This window comes from Pseudorasbora parva, chromosome 11, assembly GCF_024679245.1.
Source record: "Pseudorasbora parva isolate DD20220531a chromosome 11, ASM2467924v1, whole genome shotgun sequence".
In the NCBI taxonomy this organism is placed as follows: Eukaryota; Metazoa; Chordata; class Actinopteri; order Cypriniformes; family Gobionidae; genus Pseudorasbora; species Pseudorasbora parva.
Genome location: NC_090182.1, coordinates 21,120,870 through 21,143,111, shown reverse-complemented (window position 1 = coordinate 21,143,111; position 22,242 = coordinate 21,120,870). Strand labels below are relative to the sequence as shown.

The window sequence follows — 22,242 nt, the reverse complement described above, 5'->3', positions numbered from 1 at the left end:
TCGCCCCCTCACTTTGATTTGCTAATTGTTGTTTAAACGCAGGATTAGTTTGCTTGCATCCCTCGAGAGTTTGTCCGACCATTATAAAGAATTAGTTTATCTTTGCAGATGCAGTGTCAGCCAACAGTTGTCCGAGGAATAATAATTAAAGAAAGCATACATGCGTTTTTACATGACTTCACTTTTCATTTCATTGATCCCCATTCAAAGGACGGAAACGTGTAGCGTATTGCTCAGGCAGTCTTGGATCGCAGCTATAGCCAGAAGCGCTAAGGTCAGCCTCACTAAAACATGCTGTTTTCCATTCATGGCCTCAGATGCAGAGAAGTGGGTTAAGTTAGTATCGGCACGGTAGTTTATTAAGTGCAAAAACATGGATGTATGATAGCAGGAGGCGGTCTCTTCCCGGTGCTCCTCTAGAGCTCTGTTTTAATAAGGAGAATGCGCTCTTTAATTGTTGAGTGAGACCATAACAGATGCTTCACTTCCATATTAATGGAGAACCGGGAAGCTGGTGTTAAGGGGGTGGCAGCAGACTGTAATGGCGAAAAAAGATAAACAGAGCGAACTAGTGCAAAGTGGGTGAAATTTGAAGGAAAATCATGTGGAAAAAGACTCCTTCATTAGTTTGTTTTCCCCGTCCTGTTCTCCTCAGCAGATGATATTCTCAGAGTTTGTACTGACTTTGCAAATTAGGATGCAGTGGCAAGCTTTCCCAGCCAATATAAGCCTGTCAATCACATTTATAATGCAATCGAGAGGGTGTTGATGTTCCTCGCCTTTCCCCTTGCTCCAGCCTGTCGAGAACAGTAAATAATGCTGATAGTTTAGGGAAACGCAACATGACGAGAGTTATCCCAGCGTGCCATGGCACACACCACTAAGGGACCAAGGAAATATGTTTTGCATATTAACTGACAGCATGGAAAATGTCTAAATTGGCTGTCATTTAAGCTTATGAAATGGATATGGTTTTCCAAAATGAAATAAACATCATTGGTGTTATAGCAAAAAAATGTGTCCCTTCAGAATTGATAGACAAACTCAATTTTTGCGTCAATGCTTAGCGTTCATCATGTTTGTTTATGAGGTTTCTGTCACAAACACCTGCAGGCAAGGAATATATTTTATCTATTTCTCAGTTTATTTTATTTATTACAAGTTGGTGAATTTATAAATAAATGAAATAAACATATCACTCTGCAGACATTCGTCTTGATGAATTTCAGTTTGTTTGGCCATCAGGAAATGAATTCAGTCTTTTCATAGGCACGTTCGTATGTCAACAGATGCTGCATTTAGATATAATTGAAGGATTTTTTTTATTTTTTATTTTATGAATCTGGAGACTGTGGAAGTGTCCTTCTCTCCACTTGCATTTGAGCTCGACTTCACAGCTTATTGACTGCGCTTCAATCTTGTTGAATTTGTGACGGTGACGTCACCAAACCGGGCAGAAACAAAGGCTTTTTGGTTTGATGGCGGCCGTGGCAACAGTCACTGGAGAGGATGTCCTTGCAACTGCACTGACATTTGCAGCCTTTTTCTCTGACCTTTCTGTAGTGCCGGGATTAATCCAGTCCTCCTACCCATCGAGCGAGTGGATGGATGGATGTGAGTGTTGTGCGCGGAAACCATAACAGGATGAGGAGCACAGCCGTCTTGCGTTTGAGATATTTTGATATAAACGGTCACCTTGAACTGTCCTTTTGCTATTTTTCTCACTTTCATTTTTAGTTCTGTTCTTTATCTTGATTTCTCTCCCACTCCCTCTCTCTCTCTCTCTCTCTCTCTCTCTCTCTCAGCTTCTCCACCCGCAGTTCACGCCAGTGTCCTGCAGAGGGCAATCCATGACTGTGCTTGACCGTGAGCTCTTCACACCAGTTGCTGTGCTGTATCAGAGAGCTGTGCATTTTGGATTGTTGTATAAACTATGCTATATCTGATGGGGAAATAACAAGCTGTGGCAGCTAGCGGACCTGCGTCCTTGCCCTGAGACCGGGGCTGTTGAAGTCTATGTGTCTATCGCAAGAGTTACAGGATAAGGGAGCGGGCGGATCAGGAAGTGAAAAAGCACAATAAATGATTTCTGGCTTGTACTAATGGGATTTATTATTAACTGCTTGTCAGCACAGATGCACATTGATCCTGTTTTTCACGGCTGTGGGGGGCGGAGGGGGTGGTGGGGATGTTTTCGCTCAAAAAAACACATGCTTGCGCTCTGAAAGGCTGGTATCTAACATGATCTGGAATGGGGCCTGAGTTACGGATGTAAAGTGCAGGTGGAGGAGCATTGATTTATACCAGCAGGTTTGCCAGGGTTTTATAGGATTGACTAAATGTCATTACTCTGCTGGTGGCAAGGTGATGAACTGTAATAAACTTTGATGTGGGTGGGTGGGTGGGTGTCAGGGTGCCATTCACTTGTAAACCTCTGAAGCATGACCCATTTTGAGAGATTGTTTAAAAAGTGTTCCCCAGCCAGCACTTTGTTTGAAATGTGTGTTTTTTAAAATTCTGCTGGCATGAAGTTGTATCCACACTACTTTTCAAAAGTACGGGATCGGTAAGATTTTTTTTTCTTTCTTAAAGGAATTATACTTTTATTCAACCTGGACACACTGAATTGCTCAAAAGTGACTTTACAACATATTTTCAGTAAATGCTGTTCTTATTTCTATTCATCAAAGTATCCTGAATCAAAATTCATAATTAAAAAATATTATGAGCCCTAATTAGCATATTAGAATAATTTCTGAAGGATCTTTTAATATTATAAATACTGATAAAATACGTTTTAATATTTCGCAATATTACTGTTTTTACTACATATTTGATCAAATAAATTCAGCATTGGTGAGCACAAGAGACTTATTTCGCAGAAGGAAGAAAGACCCAAAAGTTTTGAACTGTAATTTAAGTATGTTGGCTAAAGAGTTTTAGGTTTGAATGTGGAGCTGACAGACTCCTCCTCGGTCTAGTTGCTCCAAAGTCTACAAATACAGAGCTCGTCCTAATCCTCCACCCTTCCTCTCATCCCACACTTAGAGCTGATTAATTCATTCTTTCCCTTCTAATCTCACATCAGCTAATGTGTTCCAGTCTCCATCAGCATAGGGGTGTGTTGTTGTGCACACTGAAGGTCAAGTCCCTGCCTTTAATTAATTGTGTTTTGGTAATATTCACAAGTCAGGGATACAGATAAACCAGCAGTTAATATTCAAGGAGTGTTTTATTTTCTAGTGTATTAGTTTTGTTATTTCTTTCACTACTTCATGTTCATGTTTTTGGCAGAAGATTAGCATGGAATATTCAACTGGGGGTCTTTCCGGAAGGCTCTGCGGGGCTGTTTGTCAATTATTTCATTGTTTTGGATGCGCCGTCTTCATTAGGGAACCAGGATGTGTCTCTGCCGGACTAGGTGGGAGCTCCGACTGCACTGGTACTGGAGTGCATGGCCATCGGGGGAAATCTACGGCAAAACTCACCTAGATGAGGGGAAAGTGGTGTAAATCTTCACTAGAAGATTAAAGGCATCAGTGAAGAAGTCAAGCAGAGACATTTGAGAAACGAGTTTGCAAATTTTAGAGGACTTTTTAATTCTTTCACTCTGTTTTCTTAATTCTCCTTACTTTAATTTCCTAATTTCTTTCCCTTTCTTTCTCTCCTGACAACACACACACACACACACACACACACACACACACACACACACACACACACACACACACACACACACACACACACACACACACACACACACACACACACACACACACACACACACACGTACACACATTTTCTTCTCATTTATTTCTTCCTGCCTCTCTTTTATTTGTTATATTTAGTATTACTTTAATTTTTGAGCTTCTTATTCGCATAAAGGAGATATTTTACTTTTGTGCACCTTTATTCACTGAATAGACAATTGGCTGCATTTGCTATTCGATAAACTCTTTTTGCCTGGACCCTAACCAGCTTGGCTTCTCCAAAACATTTTATGGACTTTATACAACACAATTGACTGTTCTGCTTGGCCCATTGTTGGATGTGTGTGATGCTTGTCTTACCTTAAATGAGATAATGTTAGTCCTCTGAATGGGCTGAATTCCTCCACTGCTCTTTGTGTTCAGGTGATTCAATTCCAGGGAATTTGTGTCCACCGAGGGAGGGACATCATTGTCGTCACTGGTGCATAGCAAGCAGACAAAACCTTTTTGCATGTTAATCTCACAGCTCTGCTTTAGTGTACAAAGGCACAATCTGAACTGGCACAAACACAAAGAGGCACGGAGATCATTTTACCAGCACTTAAGGGAGAAGTGTGAACGGCGTAACCGAATTTAACACAAAGCCTGGTAATTTTCTGTAAGAGTTATCAGATTTCATATTCAAGATTGCTTGCATATTTGAAAAAAGATGCAAGGATGACTTCATTGCAGACTGGATTGTTTTCCTGTTTTTGAGATTGGTGTAAAAAACATGCCTAAAAGCTCAACAAAAAGCTTTTCACGAAGTGTAATAATAATATATATCATTATATATATAATATCATTATTAATTATTTTTGTTCATTTCAATTAAGTTCATTGGTTTTTTTAAATGTCTTGATGAAAAATAACGAAAACGTGAAGCAACAGGCTTTTCATCAAACATGTCAGTATCAATACAGATTAAATAATCCAGGTGACGTTAATAAGTATAGTGAGACATGAAAGCCTCTGATACCTCCTCCGCCTCCACATTCCTTCTAAAAAGGTTTTAGCATCTGTCGGGGCAGACAAGTCCCCATCACTGTCTTTAGTAAAAGCTGCCTCCCGCGTGGCCTGTCACAGCGGAGGTTACCGCGATCATCCCTACCGTTCACTTGTGACGCTTCGCCCTGTAAACACTGCTCCCTTCTCTCCTGCTGGGGGTGGTACATTTGCTTTATTTATGTGTGTGTGTGTGTGTGTGTGTGTGTGTGTGTGTGTGTGTATGTTTATTAGAGAGTTGGGGACAGGGTCGGTAAGCACAGCGAATGATAGGGGGTGGCATTTTTCCAGACGGTACCACAGAGCTGATGATATAATGGGACGGGGGAAACTAGTATTAATATTTGTGGCTATTGATCGATGGTCTCCGTAATATAATTTCCTCATCCGTTTTTCTCTTTGCAAATATTGGGGGTAAAAGGCAAGTAGAGACCACTATAAATCCTTTTTTCTCCCCCCATCATTTTTTTTCTTGGGTGTGGGCCCGGAGCTATAAAGCTCTAGCTCAAAAGGCTTTATGGTTGGCATTGGGTAGCTCTTGCATTTCACTTTACCCTTGTCAGTCTTGTTCATTGGTGTACATGAGCACAGCCTGTACAGTAAAGCCAATAAACGCACAGCCCTGTCAATGTAGAGACTTCTTAATTATCAAATTTAAATTCAACATAAAATCAGCGATCAGTGCACTTTATTATAAAGGGAATGTCACATGAACCTTCCGAAATCATTCTAATTTGATGTGCTGGCTGCCTAAGAAAAACTGTATCAATATTGTAAATAGTTGTACTGTTCTTTAAATGAACAGCAGTTGTTTAACATATATCTTTTGAAACAGTATAAATGTCTTTACTGTCACTTGTGATCAGTACTAAACTGAACTGACTAAAGATATATGCAATGAATATACCGAATCACTAAGGCAGTTGATAATGAATATTTAATTCAATATGGTTTAATGTTGAGATATAAGTGAAAAAGGCCTGTAAAGCCTGTCCTCTAGCTTCAAACTTGTCTTTTCTTCTCTTCAAGATCATTTCCATGTGCAGACCTGTTGAATATGAATTATTTATAGCCGTTACATTCTGTTTTTTTTTTTTAGCCTGTGTTGATGTGGTCGTATAATGCATCTGTATCACACGCTGTCATAATAGAACTTACCTGCTGCCGAAACCCTGAAACATCTGCTCTCACTTCATTACAGCCAACTTCCTGTCATACATTTTGAGCATCCTACTTTCTGTCCTCCTCTCTTTCTCTCTCTGGTTGTATTTTGGGTGGCGAGTTGTAGCACAAAAAGGAAAACTGAAGGATAAACAGATCAGCAACAATAGTGTGAAATGCCAACCCTCATTTGCTTGTACAAAGAAACACGCTTGTGTATTCCCTCTTGTCCTCTGCCGTTTCTGTCTCTCTCCATTGTCTCTGGATCTGAATCAAGCTGTGCTGGGTCTCTAGATGCTCAAAAAACCTCAGCGGACTGGCCCGCCCCAAGCGAGTGGGCTCTAAATGAGCATCCTTCAAACACAACATCTCCTATTCCATTGCACAAAAAATGCCAGGACACTGGAGGAGAAGTCAGGTCAAACTCCGCTTTGAAGCTTCTGTTTCCAAAGCCGCCTGCTTGAAACAAAATCATAATTCTCACAGAGCATTTTACCCCCCACAACTCCTGGGCCCCTGGCATCGGCTTAACCAATTCAAACATGCCAACGGGAGGAGACGAAACAGACAGATCGACCGTGTGCAGCGCCTCAGAAAATCACAGCTAACCAAGCATTGCGGTTTGCCTCGTTAACAATTCAATTTTTGTTGTCCGTGGGTTGTTTGTCCCTCTTTTTGATGGTAGTGTAGAATATCATTTTATTACAGATCTGAACCGATCTTTTATAGCCTTAAAAACCTAGAGAAATACACAGAAAAGAATGTGACTAGCAAAAACTGTAAGTACTCTGGGTTTGATGAAGTAAGTGTGAAGAGAGGAGACGGCCCTCAGGGTATCTTCAGCTCAACTTATGATGGAGAGGAACATGTAGTGTATATTTCAGATACTTACCCCTCCCTTTGGCACACTGTCTATTGTTTCTATTTGTTGTTTTCTTTTTTATGTAGTTATAGCACAAACACAATTGAAATTCCACACAGAATCTCAAAGAAGAGAAAACAAAGCCCAGTGGGATCAATGCATCCCTATTGTCGATAGTGTTGTCAAAGGTTTATGAATCTCTGGTAACATTCAGCTTGAGTCAGTTTGTGTAGGGGGGCAATTAGAGCCGTCTAGGCAAAAACTGAAGTTGTCTCCGTTTTGTTTGTATTGGAGCCTCTGAAGTGTTGTGTTTTCCACCCACTACGGCTCCACTGGCAGACTTTGCTTGTTCCTGGACATTCCTCATTAGCATGTTTTCAGGCGCCAAACAAAAAGCTATAGTGAACCTTCAGGCTTTGAAATTTCACTAATTTTCTCTTTGAGTATTTATTTTTTTATTTTTTCGGTGCATGATAAAGTGACAGAAAAAAAGTGGAAATGTATTGCTTTATTTTTTTCCTATCGATATTGATTTGGCATTTTTTTAATAATTTAAGTAATTTTTTTTATTGACAGAAAAACTGAATTGTTGACATTTTTGCAGATTTATTAAAAAAGAAAAAATGTTAAAAAATGTATTTATTAAAAAAGAAAAGCTGTCCATTTCTTCTGATCATCATTGAGATGGTTCTACACCTTTATTTGAGTCCAGCTATGTTTGATTATACTAAATGGATTTGACTAGGAAAGCCACACACCTGTCTATATAAGACCTTACAGCTCACAGTGCATGTCAGAGCAAATTAGATTCATGAGGTCAAAGGAACTGCCTGAAGAGCTCAGAGACAAAATTGTGATCTGGCCAATGTTACAAACTAATTTCTGCTGCACTTAAGGTTCCTAAGAGCACAATGGCCTCCATAATCCTTAAATGGAAGACGTTTGGGACGACCAGAACCCTTCCCAGAGCTGGCCGCCTGGCCAAACTGAGCTGTCGGGGGAGAAGAGCCTTGGCAAGAGAGGTAAATAAGACCCAAAGATCACTGTGGCTGAGCTCCAGAGATGCAGTCGGGAGATGGGAGAAAGTTGTAGAAAGTGAACCATCACTGCAGCCCTCCACCCGTCGAGGCTTTATGGCAGAGTGGCCCAACGGAAGCCTCTTCTCAGTGCAAGACACATGAAAGCCCACATGGAGTTTGCTAAAAAAAACACCTGAAGGACTCCAAGATGGTAAGACATAAGATTATCTGGTCTAATGAGACCAAGATAGAACTTTTTGGGCCTTAATTCTAAGCAGTGTGTGTGAAGAAAACCAGGCACTGCTCATCACCTGTCCAATACAGTCCCAACAGTGAAGCATGGTGGTGGCAGCATCATGCTGTGGGGGTGTATTTCAGCTGCAGGGACAGGACGACCGGTTGCATTCAAGGGAAAGATGAATATGGCCAAGTACAGGGATATCCTGGAAGAAAACCTTCTCCAGAGTGCTCAAGACCTCAGACTGGGCCGAAGGTTCATCTTCCAACAAGACAATAACCCTAAGCACACAGTGGCTTCACAACAACCCTGTGACTGTTTTAGAATGGCCCAGCCAGAGACCTGGCTTAATAAACTCAATTGAGCATCTCTGAAAATGAAAGACCTGAAAATGGCTGTCCACCAGCATTTACCATCCAACCTGACAGAACTGGAGAAGGATCTGCAAGGAGGAACGGCAGATGGTAATAGTAAAAGGTAAATGGACTGCATTTATATAGCACTTTCAACAGACCCTATGGCCATCCAAAGCGCTTTACATGTTGCCTCACATTCACCCATCCATACACTCATTCATACACAGATGGCGGTGTCTGCCATGCAAGGTGCCATCCAGCTCGTCGGGAGCAGTTTGGGATTAGGTGTCTTGCTCATGGACACCTCGACACTTGGTCAGGTGGAACCGGGGATCAAACCACCAACCTTCCGGTTTGTAGACAACCTACATGAACCACTGCCGCCCCTAGATGATACATTAATGAGAAAAGAAAATGAGCTTAAATTTTAAACCATATGGTTTACCTTTGCCATCTATAATTATTTAGTTAATCTTTAAAATCTTAAAGTAAATACTTCATACTGTACATTATAACATTGTGATGCTTCATTTCACTATAGCTATTAAACATTTTTTTTTTTTACTTTTTACTGTAGTATTTTAATACAGGCCACTTTATTGCATGCCATTTGTCAATTTTTGGTCGTAATAATTATCGATCGGTAAGAATTTTAATATTGATGCAACCCTACATTGTCAGATAAAAAGGCAGAAGTGATGTGCAGTTTTGCTGCTTACATTGTAGAAATCGGTCAGTGTAGACATGGTGGTAGAAAGAAACAATTGCTAAGAAAGTCATCTTGCACATAGCGCTATAGTGCAGCTAACTTTTGCCCTTTCACTCGAGCTAATTCCTCTGTGGCAGTTCAGAATCAACAGAGGGTGGGGTAAATGGGGACACATCATTACCTAGTGTACCTGTGGGCCTGGACTGCCGCCACCGAGGTTAACTGGTTTTGGTTGCTCAACTCCAGTTGGCATGGCTACCGTCTCAAGGGGTAGTGGCCTTCCTCCTGCTCTCTGTCCCCATGAGCCACAATTGCTTTGTGTTGAAAGACAAGCCTGCTCTTGATCCTGACCAATTTGAGTTTAAAACAAAAAGCCAGTAAACACAGTACATACTGTGGGTGAGGGTTTGTGGTCCTCAGATTTAGCATGGTTTTTGGCATGGTGTATATCAAACATTTTATATGATACGTAGCACAGCAAGCTACTCGCTGGCAACGATCTTTCCCTCTATCTTTGATGAACGATTCTATCTGAAGGCATTAGGTGATCTATTTTTCATGCGAGTCCTTTAGTCGCAACGTGTAGCTTGGGGTGGCGAGGGGTCCCGTGTGCTACTGCATATCCCTGCATCTGGAGTCCGCACAGAGAGGAGACGTTGAGCATCTCGTGGTGCAAAGGGAGATGGTCTTGAGGTGAGGAGAGATGTGCTGGCTGTTGAAAGGTCACACCTGTCATTTCTTAGAAGCTGAGTGGAAGATCACCTACAGGCCACCACATGAAAGACTATGACACTCTTGTCGCATCGATGTAAAAAGAGCCCACACACATACCTAAACACACAAATTTGTTCCCCATGGAGCTGGACTACTAAAGAAATATATGATATTTGCCCTCCCACACAGCAACATGACTTTCTTTGCTTTCTTTTAGTAGATAATGTGTGCAATGTATTTTTAACGTTATTTTCCTTCCAGTCCTGACACACTTTTACTTAGCCAACTGAAGTGGATGGTCTATTTAAAGCACTGGTAAATTAACAGCAATTTACAGATTTGATGTGGAGGACGGCTCGTTCGTATCCCTCGTCTCATTCGTTAACAAATCGCCCAGCACTTTAACAAAGAGTAATTGTCTCACCTGCTTTCACTTAGCCGGCTGGCTCAGCCTCTCTGAACGAGCACCTCCATCTTATTTCAGCGTGTCCTACTTGAGGAACCGAGCTGAGCCGAGAGCGACGCGAGAGCCCCCGCTGGAGCTCCCCAACCCTGCCGCAAATCCACAGGAGGTCCCAAAGCCGCCCCGCGCCGGCTGCAGCGCAGGCAAATTGCCACAGCTGAGACAAGTCTCCATTCAACAGGCTAATTAATCTTGCTTTGTAAGAGTAGTCATGCCAGAACCTCCCCGGGCATGGCTGCTGATGCAGGCCTTCTGAAGTTTGGAGGATTCGTTTATGGGCAGTTAAAGATCTCTGCGTCTGTTATTAGGTGGGCGCAGGAAGAATGGCTATGATGAATAGGTATTTCTACTGCTATTGAATGGACAAAGAGGCGAGGTGGAAGCGATTTAATAGTTCGGATGTGAGGAGAAACCGTTTGTGTTTGGCCAGATCTCGGGATGGATGAAGCCAATAATGCTGATTAGGACACTGGGCCTTCAGAGAGGCACAGAAAGCCACCTCTTGCCTTGCTGTTGATTGCTGCCTCTGCAGCTCAAATTGTCAACATTGTCCGCTAAGGAGCCTCAGAGGTGATGATGAATATCTGGTCTTTAATAGCTGTTGCATTTTTTTCTAGCTTGACACCTCTTTAACATTTTAAATTGATTCCTCTCTGTGGAAAACAGCAGTGAGACCAAACAAACATGACCCTCTTTGGATATGCGAGATAAATAGTGTTGTCTACCCAACGTAATTAAAGTAGGCTTTAAAGATTTTGTGTGCCACTGGTTTGTGTATGCGGTAATACAAGTTGTTTGCACAAACAACTGTAAACATTGCTTCGATTTTTGCGTGTGAGAAAAGGAGCTAAGCATTCTGGATCCAGATGCAGATTCAAGTAGCTTTATTAGTACACCTTTACATTGCCAAACTTTAATTATACATAAGCATGTACATGCATGTATGCAACTTTGAATTGAAAATTGGAAAATTAAATATAAATAAAATGCATATTTTTATATTGCAATTTTTTTAATGAAATTACTTTATTTAAAATATAAAAATACAAATACTATATAAAAGTTTGGGGATCTGTAAGATTCCTTTTTGTTTTTATAAGGGTCTCTAATACGCCCCCAAAAATATTAAAAATGAGTTTGATTAAAAAAAAATAAAAAAAAAACTTGTGTGCGTGTGTGCTTAAGCCATAATGTGCCGTTGCTGGGTGATGTGGGTTTTTCAGTTGGAGACTGAAGCATCACCTGCTCAGCTGTGGTGTCATTAATCACTGCAGTTGTATTCCCTGAGCAGTTCAACAGCCAAAAGTCAGGCCAGTGTCTGGGTCTGCATGACACACACATCTCATCCCAGCGGGATATCACCTCAGCAGTTAGCAACTAACTTGAGGGGCTCTGTTTAGCCCTCACTAAAAGTTCCCTAAGTTCACTACCACTTCTGACCTTTTCTCTTCTGTTCCTTGTTCTTCATAGTTTCTTTTGGTTTCTTCGCTGTCTCCCTTTGTCTCGTTCTGTCTTTCCTCCATTTCTGCACCAATTCTCTGAGGCACCCCAGCCCCTCTGCTGTCAATTGTTTTTCTAAACTAAGTTAAAGTTTTAGATGGAGTTCATCTTCTTCCAACAAACCTCCCATTTAATCTGAAATCTGAAACATCAACTCGTTTGTGGTAAACAAAACATAAGGATCAGCTATTCCGTTTGTTAAATGTAGATTACACTTGTTTCATCCTCAGGAGGAGAAAAAGAATAAAGTGTGAAGGAGCGATGACATCAGACAGCAAAACTCATTTATTTTTTCACTCTTGTCTTTCTGCCCAATAATGCTGTTTGTGTGGTGCTACCCCTCTGCTGTCTGCAAAGGAGCCAGTTCATTAGACCCATATGCTACAATCAATTCAGCAGAGACTCCGGCTGAGCCCAAATGAGATCCGCTGTGATTTACCTTTTAAATGGGCCTCTTGTTTACCAGTCTATGACACTGTGTAAATATACAAAAATTGCAGCTCTGCTTGATTGGACTCTGGTGTCCTTCAAGGTGCTACTGAAGTTACCTGAGTCAACTTGCCTATATTCTCTTTCACGCTTATTGAATAGAGAAGTCCACACGGACCTTTTAAGACTATGAGCTCGATTGACTGCCCTTTGCAATTGATTGACCAAAGGATGAAATAAACACTCCGCTCCGCAGTGCAGCAGATCACCTTGAAAACCCCTTCTTTTCTACCTGGCATGCAGGCAGCCACATTTCTATGGATGATAAATTCAGCAGTAATAGAAACGTTCATGCCAGCCCTTTGTGGTGTAATGCAGACTTTCAGCCTAGTTTGGGCGTTTTTCTCTGGTGTCTGGATATCTGTGCTGTTATGTATGCATACTCTTAGCTTACAATGACTTAAAAAAGGCTGCTTTTAGTGTTAACTTTTTTTGGGCTCTAGTTTTTGTCTCTTAAATAAAAAATAATAATCATAATATGCAGTTTAGTACATTTTTCTCTGGCTAAATGACATCTAATTTTAGTAAAAAAATGAATTTTTTTGCTAAATTAATTTTTTTAGTATGGAAAGAGCGTATTGACAATGTGATTTACAAATTCTATCTATCTTGTAACTTAGATTATTCACTTGTGCATTCACATTGTTTTGTGTGGATAAACATTTAAGATACAAATAATATTTTATTTTATTATAATTGGGCTTATGCAGCTCAAGTGAGCCATCTTGACATTGACTAATTGTTTTATATAAAACAGTCACATATATTGTTAATGTATTATTTTTTCCAATTATATTTTTTTGCCAATTTTAATTTAATTTATTTTAATTTTAAAATGAAAATCATTGATGCGATATCTAATGTAAACATGAAAATTCTGTTGACATGTACTCACCCGATGTTGTTTTAAACCTATGATTTTCTTCAGACCAAACAATGTGTCACAATTTGGAAAAATGTAAGACAAAAAAAAAATGTCTTTACAGTGAACTTTGGTGTTGTGTACTGTGGAAATGTACTTTAATTTCCTCTGAAGGAAATGTTGGTTTCCAAAGGCATGAGGCATGGTGAAATGCTTAAAACTGCTTCAGAGATACTGTTCTGTCTTTGAACTAAGACATCAGTGAAATGCTTTTGTAAACATTTACAACATCATTCACAAACCTGATTATATTTGAAACCACCTGATTGAGTCTTTAATTTAAAGCACAGCTTCATCTCGTGAGCATCCCCTGGAAGCTAGTACTTTTTGATGTGTGATGCATAACCATGTAGAATTGCAGTGATTTTTCTCAGCAGACCGACTGTCTTTAGTCTTAGCTTTTCGTCAAAATTTAAGATCTTGTTGCTTTTTTCAATGTGTCTCAGTTTTTTCTGTCTTCCTTAGTCTCAGTGAGGTAATGGTGAGACAGACTCTGGCCGTTTCTCAATACCAAGTACGCAAACTTCTTACTTGCGTCCTTTGTAGTTCAGACTTGCCAAGTTCGACTCGGGAGAACGAGCTCCCGAGGACGGGAGGACACAAGTCCGGTAATTCTGCTAATGGAACAGCAGCGTTCTTGATAGCGTCATTCAGCTCGCTCTCACTCCTGTATGTATTTTAGGCTACAATGCATTAAAATATCACTCTTTTAATTTTCATAAAAAAACAAAACAAACTATTTATTGCTACACAAATGTGATTCAGGCAGCGCATACCTGGATTATCTTCACTGCATGTATAGTTAACAAAAATGAATATAAAACACAACCCTTCCTCTTTTCGTTTACATTAAAAAAATATATTAAACATATTAATATGTGGTTCAGACAATAATTGCTTATATATGATTATCACTGTAATAAAATGTAATGATATAAAACAAAACCAAGTCTCTTTTTGTTAAATGTCAGTTAATGTGTGATCGATTGTAGCCATTATAATAGTACAAGCAAAAGGTATAAGAAGCTATACAATAAAGTAAACAATTCAGTCAAACAAAGTCAGCGCTACAATGGTAAAGTTAAATAGCTTAAACAAAATAAGTTATGAAACGTCACTTTGCCTTCAACCAAACCGATTTGGCAGGAAACAAATTATAGATTGATGAGAGCAAAGATCACCCGTTAGAGCTACACAAGACAAATTATATCTCATGTTTAAGCACTACAGAGACATCAGAAACCTCGGATGCCGTCAGAAGGAGTAGCCGAGGAAAGGCTGCTCTCGCTGGGGTTAATGAGCGTTGAGCACCCGCTGATCGACTGGATCTCACAACTCCTAAAACGGCAGATCAAATATTCAAATAGGCGCTCTCTTTATAAATAAACCACCGATTTGAGCTTTAGACAACTACATTCTGACATTTTGTGACACATTAACAGTAGTATTTTTAATTTACGCTGAGTTTCACATCCGCTATTGATGCTTGCTTGTTGGTGCAAGATGCATTCTGGGATACCGGTCTGTCTGAAGTCCACATAAGTCGCCTCTCGATACATCCTCGATAAAAGAGGCGGATCAAGGACACATCTGGGGATTTAAACTATACTTGGCTAGATGTGAACTCCGAATTGGAACAGTACTTGGGAAGCGACTGATGACGATTCACAGGTCCACTAGAACACAAGTACAGACAACAACTCATATTGAGAAACGGCCGCTGTTATCCTCAAAGTGACAGGCAATACCACCTGTTAGGTATTAATTAGTTCTTAATTAAAAAAGGTTGATTAAAATGCAAGAAAGCTTGTTTAGGAGCTTAAAGCATTCACAGCACTGCTGAGCCACTGAGAGCTGGACATGATTAGTGAAGATGTGATGAAGTTTTACTCCCTGCCTCAGACTAACTGCTATATGAGGGCTTGTTTTTCACTGCAAAATGGAATGTTTAGAAATGTAATAATACCAAATAAAAGTAAAAATCAGTTCTTTATAAGATAAAACAATTATTTCCTTTTAAGCTATTGTCTTAAAACCTCTTTACAGTGTGACAATATTTTATTTCCTTCCAATGTAATGTCTAAAGCAAATCATTTTTATTTATTTATTTTTATTTTGGAGAGCTGTCTTTGATGTCCAAATATTTTATTAATGTATTCATTTGCCATGCTTATTGAGGCAGCCCTCATCTCCGGAATTTTATTTTATTTATCAGTAAACAGCCTCAAGTTGTTTGGAACAGGTTGGTTTTGTCCTCTCATCTTTCCATGAATTTCAGAGTTGCACTGAGAGGTGTTTAGATATCTCTGGCTCCACGAATGTTTTATTGATATTTTCATATTTTTTGGATTAAAAAAAAGAGCACCCCCACCCCCCCTTTTTTTCTCTTTAGAATCCATTTTGCATTGGATGAAATGTTTTTAACTTGATTTCCTCTCTCTCATCCTCTGCCTCATCTTAAGAGAGAGGCTAGGAATGGCCTAATTTCATCAACAAACACCAGCCTGACTTTGTTCGCACATGACTTGACTTCCAAAACTTCCTAAAAACCTACAGTGAAGGACATCTCCTTCAATAATCTACTGTCTAAACTGACAATAAAGCACTCAAGGCCCACTGTTCTTTCTACCTTCTGCACGCTAGCCTATTTTTGACATGTCTCCAAATGGAAGTTATAAACGAGATACATCGCTGATATCTCATACAATCAGACCTTTAAAGGCTGCTACACACCAAGCCGACATCAAAGAACTTGCAGCGACAAAGCCGACGGCTACATCTGGGCGAAAATGCTGTGCTTGAACACCGCAAAGACCACAGCTTACTATTCATCTAGCACGTGCATTCCACACTCGCGTGTCAGCAAATAACTGTCTACAGGCTATCAGGAGGTATCAATAGTCTATGTTCGTCATTCCAAAGGAGAAACCAAAACTAGGACTGTAGATATACAAACCATGAACAAAGCAACGCTTGCTTATCATTTTAAATATCAATCACGCTGTTCACTTTCTTCATAACAGGCAGCTCATGGTGTTATGTAAACATTTGTGTATTGGAAGGCTCGGGTAAGATGACGTAAATGATAACAGCCTTCAGATGGCTGTCTATGCTGCTTTGCTTGCTTTCATCACTTTTCATCACTTCTTGTGCACTGATTCATACACTAAACTGAATAGCCAGTCTCTCTCACCAACGGCCTGGCGCCAATTCAACCTACTGAATTGGGCGAACTTTTGCCGACGTGTGAAACACAACACTACGACTGGCGGCCAAATGATACATATTTATTTATTTATTATTAGTTACTCATTTTTACCTCCCTATATTACTGAAACTTCTTGAGTAATTGCTGGGATTCTCAGAAGAAAGCTAACTGGTCAGTTTGAAGCCCTGGTAAATATACTGTAGACTCTTGTGTGCTACTCTGAGCAAACAGATGAAACCGTGAACAGTGCCTTTTTATGGCGGCTATCCGAGAGGTTAATGTGTTTTGTGTTTGCGGATTTGTGGTCCTGTCAATGTCAGGATCAAACGAGACAACAATTGTGTGTTGTTCAAGTCCTGCTAAAGTGAGTGACCACAAGCTGTCAAGGGCTTTATCCTCTATGTAAAATAAAAGTATTTGGTGCTGATGTGCACTTGAAGGTTTCGCTCTTGACAGCAGTAGAGTCTTCAACAGTGGACATTTCAGCTTTTATCTATTAATACATGTCCTTTTGGCCTCTGCTTTGTTGTTTTGAAAAACCCGGTTATTTGCCCGGTAGGTCAGGAAAAAGAGGAGGTGGTGGGGGGGACCTTTACACAAATGTGGCCAATCAGTTTCAATTCAATGGTGAGTTAAATCAGTTTATTGAGGACTAGAGTACAGAGGTTAATGCATAGTCTGATCTCTGAAACTTTATAATCTCTTGCCAATTATTTTCCTGCATAAATTACCTCCTGCCATTTGAAAAAAGTACAAGGTCATTCTATAGAATTTTAAAGAGTACAATTTGACTAAATTGCAAGTTCATTATGTACCAGTCAATAGTAACTTAGCTTTTTTCTGACCAGACCTTTGCTGACCCGTGTGCAGTCTGGCGATGACCGTCTATGTTTGACCTACCGGCGTTCTGCGTTCTTCCCCTCTCGGTCCCTGAGGCCTTTGTTGATAATATGGGGCTATTAAACTGAATGTATAGGGTATTACACTAAGTATTTGCATTGGAATGACAGGAGAATAGCTTTTAATGCTGTAATCCCATCATGCTGTGCCACCTGCTGTTGTACGAAGCCTTTCAGGGATCCTTCTTTAATCAACACATAGCCATCACTTTGTTTGCCATCCTCAGATAACTTGGCTTCATACCCGAGACCTGTGTTTTCCACCATGAACAGAGAACTGTTATTCAGATAGTTTTGTAAGTAATATGCTTTTGCATTGTTTTCATCTAGGTCTCGCTTATCTGCCCATGCTCTACGGGACTGCTGTGCGCTTTCAACAAAGCGAACATCAGCACTTTAATGTGCAGGTGGAGGATGTGAAGTGATTTGCTGTTGGATAGGTTCCATTTTATAGTGACACAACACAGTAGTGTTGAGTCAGCTAAGTGGTTTTGACCGGGTGATACGCTGCATGACTAGAGCTCAGAAGCAGATCCATTTAAAGGAATGTTACAGGTTCCTGTTTTTTGTAGTTTGTATAAAGAAATCACATTTACTGTGATGCCCTAACAATGGAAGTCTGTGGTATTCCAGAGGGTTTAAAAGCAGAATTATGTAGCTCATGTCTTTACTTTTATTTCTAATATTTGGGTCTGTTATGGTTTTGTTTTTTAATAGTAAGTATTTTTACCTTCATTCCAGAGCAATACCTTGTCCCAGAGACTTTCAATGTAAGCATATTACAATAAAAAAAAAAAAACATGCAGCATGACCATCGTAGTCCAATTCATGATCAACCAAATTTTTGTAGACAAACAGAAATATGCAGCCCATCCGGTTCTTTTTAGCAAAGTATAGAGATCAGCATAGACCGATTCATGATCAGATTACTCTTATTAACGGTTCTTTGAAGTGAATTCAATGTAATTCGATTCACGATTAAATGGCGCTTATGAACCTGTTCTTTTTGTTGAAACATCGCAAGTAGTCCGATTCACAAACAAAAAGTTTTGTGTACAAAGCAGGTTTCAAATGCTGCGATAGAACACAGAACATTCCCATACGTATCTCAACATCTGCCCACATTTCCTAAGGTGATATATGAGTAGTTAGCTACTTTTACTTTGACAACATAGACCGTGTTCCCTCCCTGTGGGACGCCACTCCTGTGTTTTTAAGAAGAAAGAAAGTGCAGCGCTGCATGTCTTTATTGGAAATAACCCAGTGAGCGCAGCTCCCTGGACACATCAAAAGACTTATCACTGAGGAGCAGAGGATGTCCTCGGGGTCTTTCCATGGGTGCTATTGTCCACGCATCTCAACTGATGCTGCTTTCAGCTGACCTTTCAGACCAGAGAGCCTCTGGAAACTTCAGAGAGTGGGATGCTTTTTTATTGTTTTCCTTGTGAGCTTCTGTTGTGTGGGTTTGGTTGTTTTCCTATAGAGAAGGTGCTGGTTCCCCCTCTATAAGGCTGTCAATCAAGCATTAATGAGTAGTAAATTATGGAATAAAACATTTGTAACCACTTGGCTTTGATATGGCTTCATGTGCGCTAATTGCAACGATTATATCTGTATTGTTTTTCAAAAAGATCAGTGGGGCACTCCAGTAATTTTCATTAATCATGTACAAAGAAGAGGTAATTAAAAACCCCATTATCACCAATCATTTTGGGTGTTTATGGAGGGATCCGAATATTAATATAATGTAATTCACATAAGACATTGAATGCACAAAAGATTATTTCAAGGTCCCGCTGTTTCATAGTGTGCATATCTGCTCACTCCACTGAGTTTTGCTGTAGTAGTTTTTTGCTGTTTGAGTTAAGTCACATCCTGTTATGTGTGTGCGCCTGATGGTCATGCTCATGGGTGCACGCTGGTGATAACCGCTTCTCTTACTTTGATGGTCCCTCACTGCTGTCACTGAGATATTCGACAAGGTCACGTGAAGTGTGTAAGAGATAGAGTCATGGGGGTATCGGCAGCAGGTTATCGGTTTACTCCTTATTAAAGTGACACTCACTTACGAGCTGTAATTTAACAGAATTATTCCGGTGCGGTGACCTCACATGGAGATAAATTACATCCACAATGTGCGATGCACCGCTATCACTCTCCTCCATCAGCTCGTAATCATACTCTTTCCACACGTATCTGACTGCAAACAGATGTGCATCTGCCGGTCTAGATTCAGATCTGGACCTAGATTATTGTGAAGCATCCTGTGAGCACAGGGCTGGATAATGACATCATTCAAGAAGGCATTGCAGAGAAGGGCTGTTTCCATAGAAATTGGTCCGTTCTGAGCTAATGCCTGGGTTATTACATTACATTACATTTCAGCACATTTTATTACTATTTATTATATTATATTAATTGCATTATATTATTTTTATATTTTTTAAGCCTATTTTTTATAATCAAATGTTAATGAAATTTTATTTTTGTACACTTTGTACACACACACACACACACACACACACATATATAAATGTAATGAATTATTATATATATATATATATATATATATATATATATATATATATATATATATATATATATATATATATATATATATATATATATATATATATATATATATAAATATAAAATAATTCATTACATTTATATAGCGCTTTTCTAGGCACTCAAAGCGCTTAACATAGAAGGGGGAATCTCCTCAACCACCACCAATGTGCAGCAACCACCTGGATGATGCGACGGCAGCCATATTGTGCCAGAACGCTCACCACACACCAGCTGATTGGTGGAGAGAAGACCGAGTGATTAAGCCAATCAGGAGAGGGGTATTATTAGGAGGCCATGATGGACAGGGGTCAATGGGCAAATTTGGCCAGGATGCCGGGGTTACACCCCTACTCTTTATCGAAGAACATCCTGAGATTTTTAACGACCACAGAGAGTCTATATATATATATATATATATATATATATATATATATATATATATATATATATATATATATATATATATATATATATATTAATCCAATATGTAGGTGTGTTTGTTTCTTCAGTAGAAAACAAATTAAGATTTTTTTACTTTTAACGTTGCTTGTATAATGCATGTCAATGGGGTCTATTTCTAATTAGACCCCATTATACGAGCAACGGTTGGAGTTAAAAATCTTAATTTGTGTTCTACTGAAGAAACAAACACACCTACATATTGGAAGCCCTGGGGGTAAGCAGATAAACATCATTTATTTTTATTTTTAGGGGATCTATCACTTTAATTATCCCAGCTGCTTTGAAAAAATGCTATAAATGATTCGGCACCTGCAGCATCCTCACATGATACTACTACTAGCCGGACTCTTTCTTTATGTATACAGATGTGATATAATGACACAAAGACATGCTTAAAATCGAATTATAACACATTATTACAAGCTTACCATTATGAATTTGTCTAAGGTAAGGCAATAGTTTTGAATCCTAGCTGGTTGTGTACTTGCTCACATTAATTTTGGTAATAATTTTTAACCAACAGACTGCAGCTTCAATGGAAGATTCAACTTTTGAAGCCAGTTATTGCCCTTTTGAGGAAGTTATTTTGTCCCCCTCATAGTCAAAAGTTCTTTGTGACAGCATGTAGCATCCAATGGCTGGACCCTATGCCTCTACAGTTGTATGCCGTCTCATTATCAGTGGGTGTAGGATGCAGAGAAGCAGAGAAACGCAGCAGGCCCATCTCCTCCCCAACTCTATCACATCAGATGGAGCCAAGGCCGCATTATAATCAAGAAACAAAACAAAACACACGCACACACACAGACACACACACACACACACCACACCACACTGAATGAGTGCACATGGTTGCCAGATTGAGAAAAATAATTAAAACAATTTCCTTATTGTGCAAGTGTGAATCTCTGATTGGGGGATTACCTCTCTTGATATCAGGTTATGCTCCCCTTAAAACCTTGTTCTTGGCAATATATTATAATTAATTTCAGCAAATTTCCACTCCATTTTAAATGCTGTTCTTGTATTCAATATAGCCAGCCTGTGTCCCTGTATAAGTGAAATTGACAGACTCACTGGAGTAATTGTTCCCTGCACTATTGTTTCTGGCAGGAAATGCTGTTATTGACAAATAAGAATCCAATAAGCCTCGGAGATGAACACTTAGAGCTTGGTCAAAGGACTGTATTGGTCTTTTCACTGAGCCCTGATTCTCTCTCCTCTCTTTCCCTTTCTTTCCAAGTATATATCGTTTTCTTCTCTTTATCTCTCCAACACTCAACCCATCTGCTGGTTGGTGTCTCATCCATCTCTCTCTCTCTCTCTCTCTCTCTCTCTCTCTCTCTCTCTCTCTCTCTCTCTCTCTCTCTCTCTCTCTCTCTCTCTCTCTCTCTCTCTCTCTCTCTCTCTCTCTCTCTCTCTCTCTCTCTCTCTCTCTCGCCACTTTCTATGTGCTTTCTTTCTCCCCCCTCCACGTGCTTTCCCTTAAGAGTTTCTTTAGACTCGCACACAGACCATTCCCCCATGTTCTTTCCAGCCAACAGCAGAAACCCAATTACAGTGAACCAGTAGATGTGGCTGTCTGCATGATTAGTGTGGTCTGGTGTAATGTTGATATCATCCCAATGGATTGAGCTGGTCAGGGTCATTAAGCAGCATATTATGGCCTGTCTTTGGTTTCCAGTGTAAAGGTCAATGGATAGTGAAACCAGAAACTCTGTTTCTAGAGTGGGTTAGATTGAGGGTTCTGCCTGTTTTTGGCAAGGAAAGAAGTCCAGAGAGCACTTTCGCCCCGGCTTTTCATCATTTATTGTTTGCAGCAAACTTGTTCTGTTCACAATACTTAGCATGCTTGAGATTTTGTGTTTCAGCATATTCACACTAAATATTAGAGTGGTGTTTGTCCATGTAAACC

The 22,242-nt window shown here is 39.8% G+C and overlaps 1 protein-coding gene and 1 long non-coding RNA gene across 8 annotated transcripts in view; one reads left to right on the top strand and one right to left on the bottom strand.

Annotated features, from left to right (window-relative positions):
- Nucleotides 1-22,242, top strand: part of diaph2 (diaphanous-related formin 2) — a 475,685-nt gene that overhangs the window by 99,215 nt on the left and 354,228 nt on the right. The window lies entirely within an intron of this gene.
- LOC137092273 (uncharacterized) lies at nucleotides 3,257-6,583 on the bottom strand. Its single transcript, XR_010908199.1, has 3 exons — nucleotides 5,913-6,583; nucleotides 4,071-4,188; nucleotides 3,257-3,488 (listed from the first exon to the last, which is right to left on the bottom strand). It is a non-coding gene; the product is annotated as an uncharacterized lncRNA (long non-coding RNA).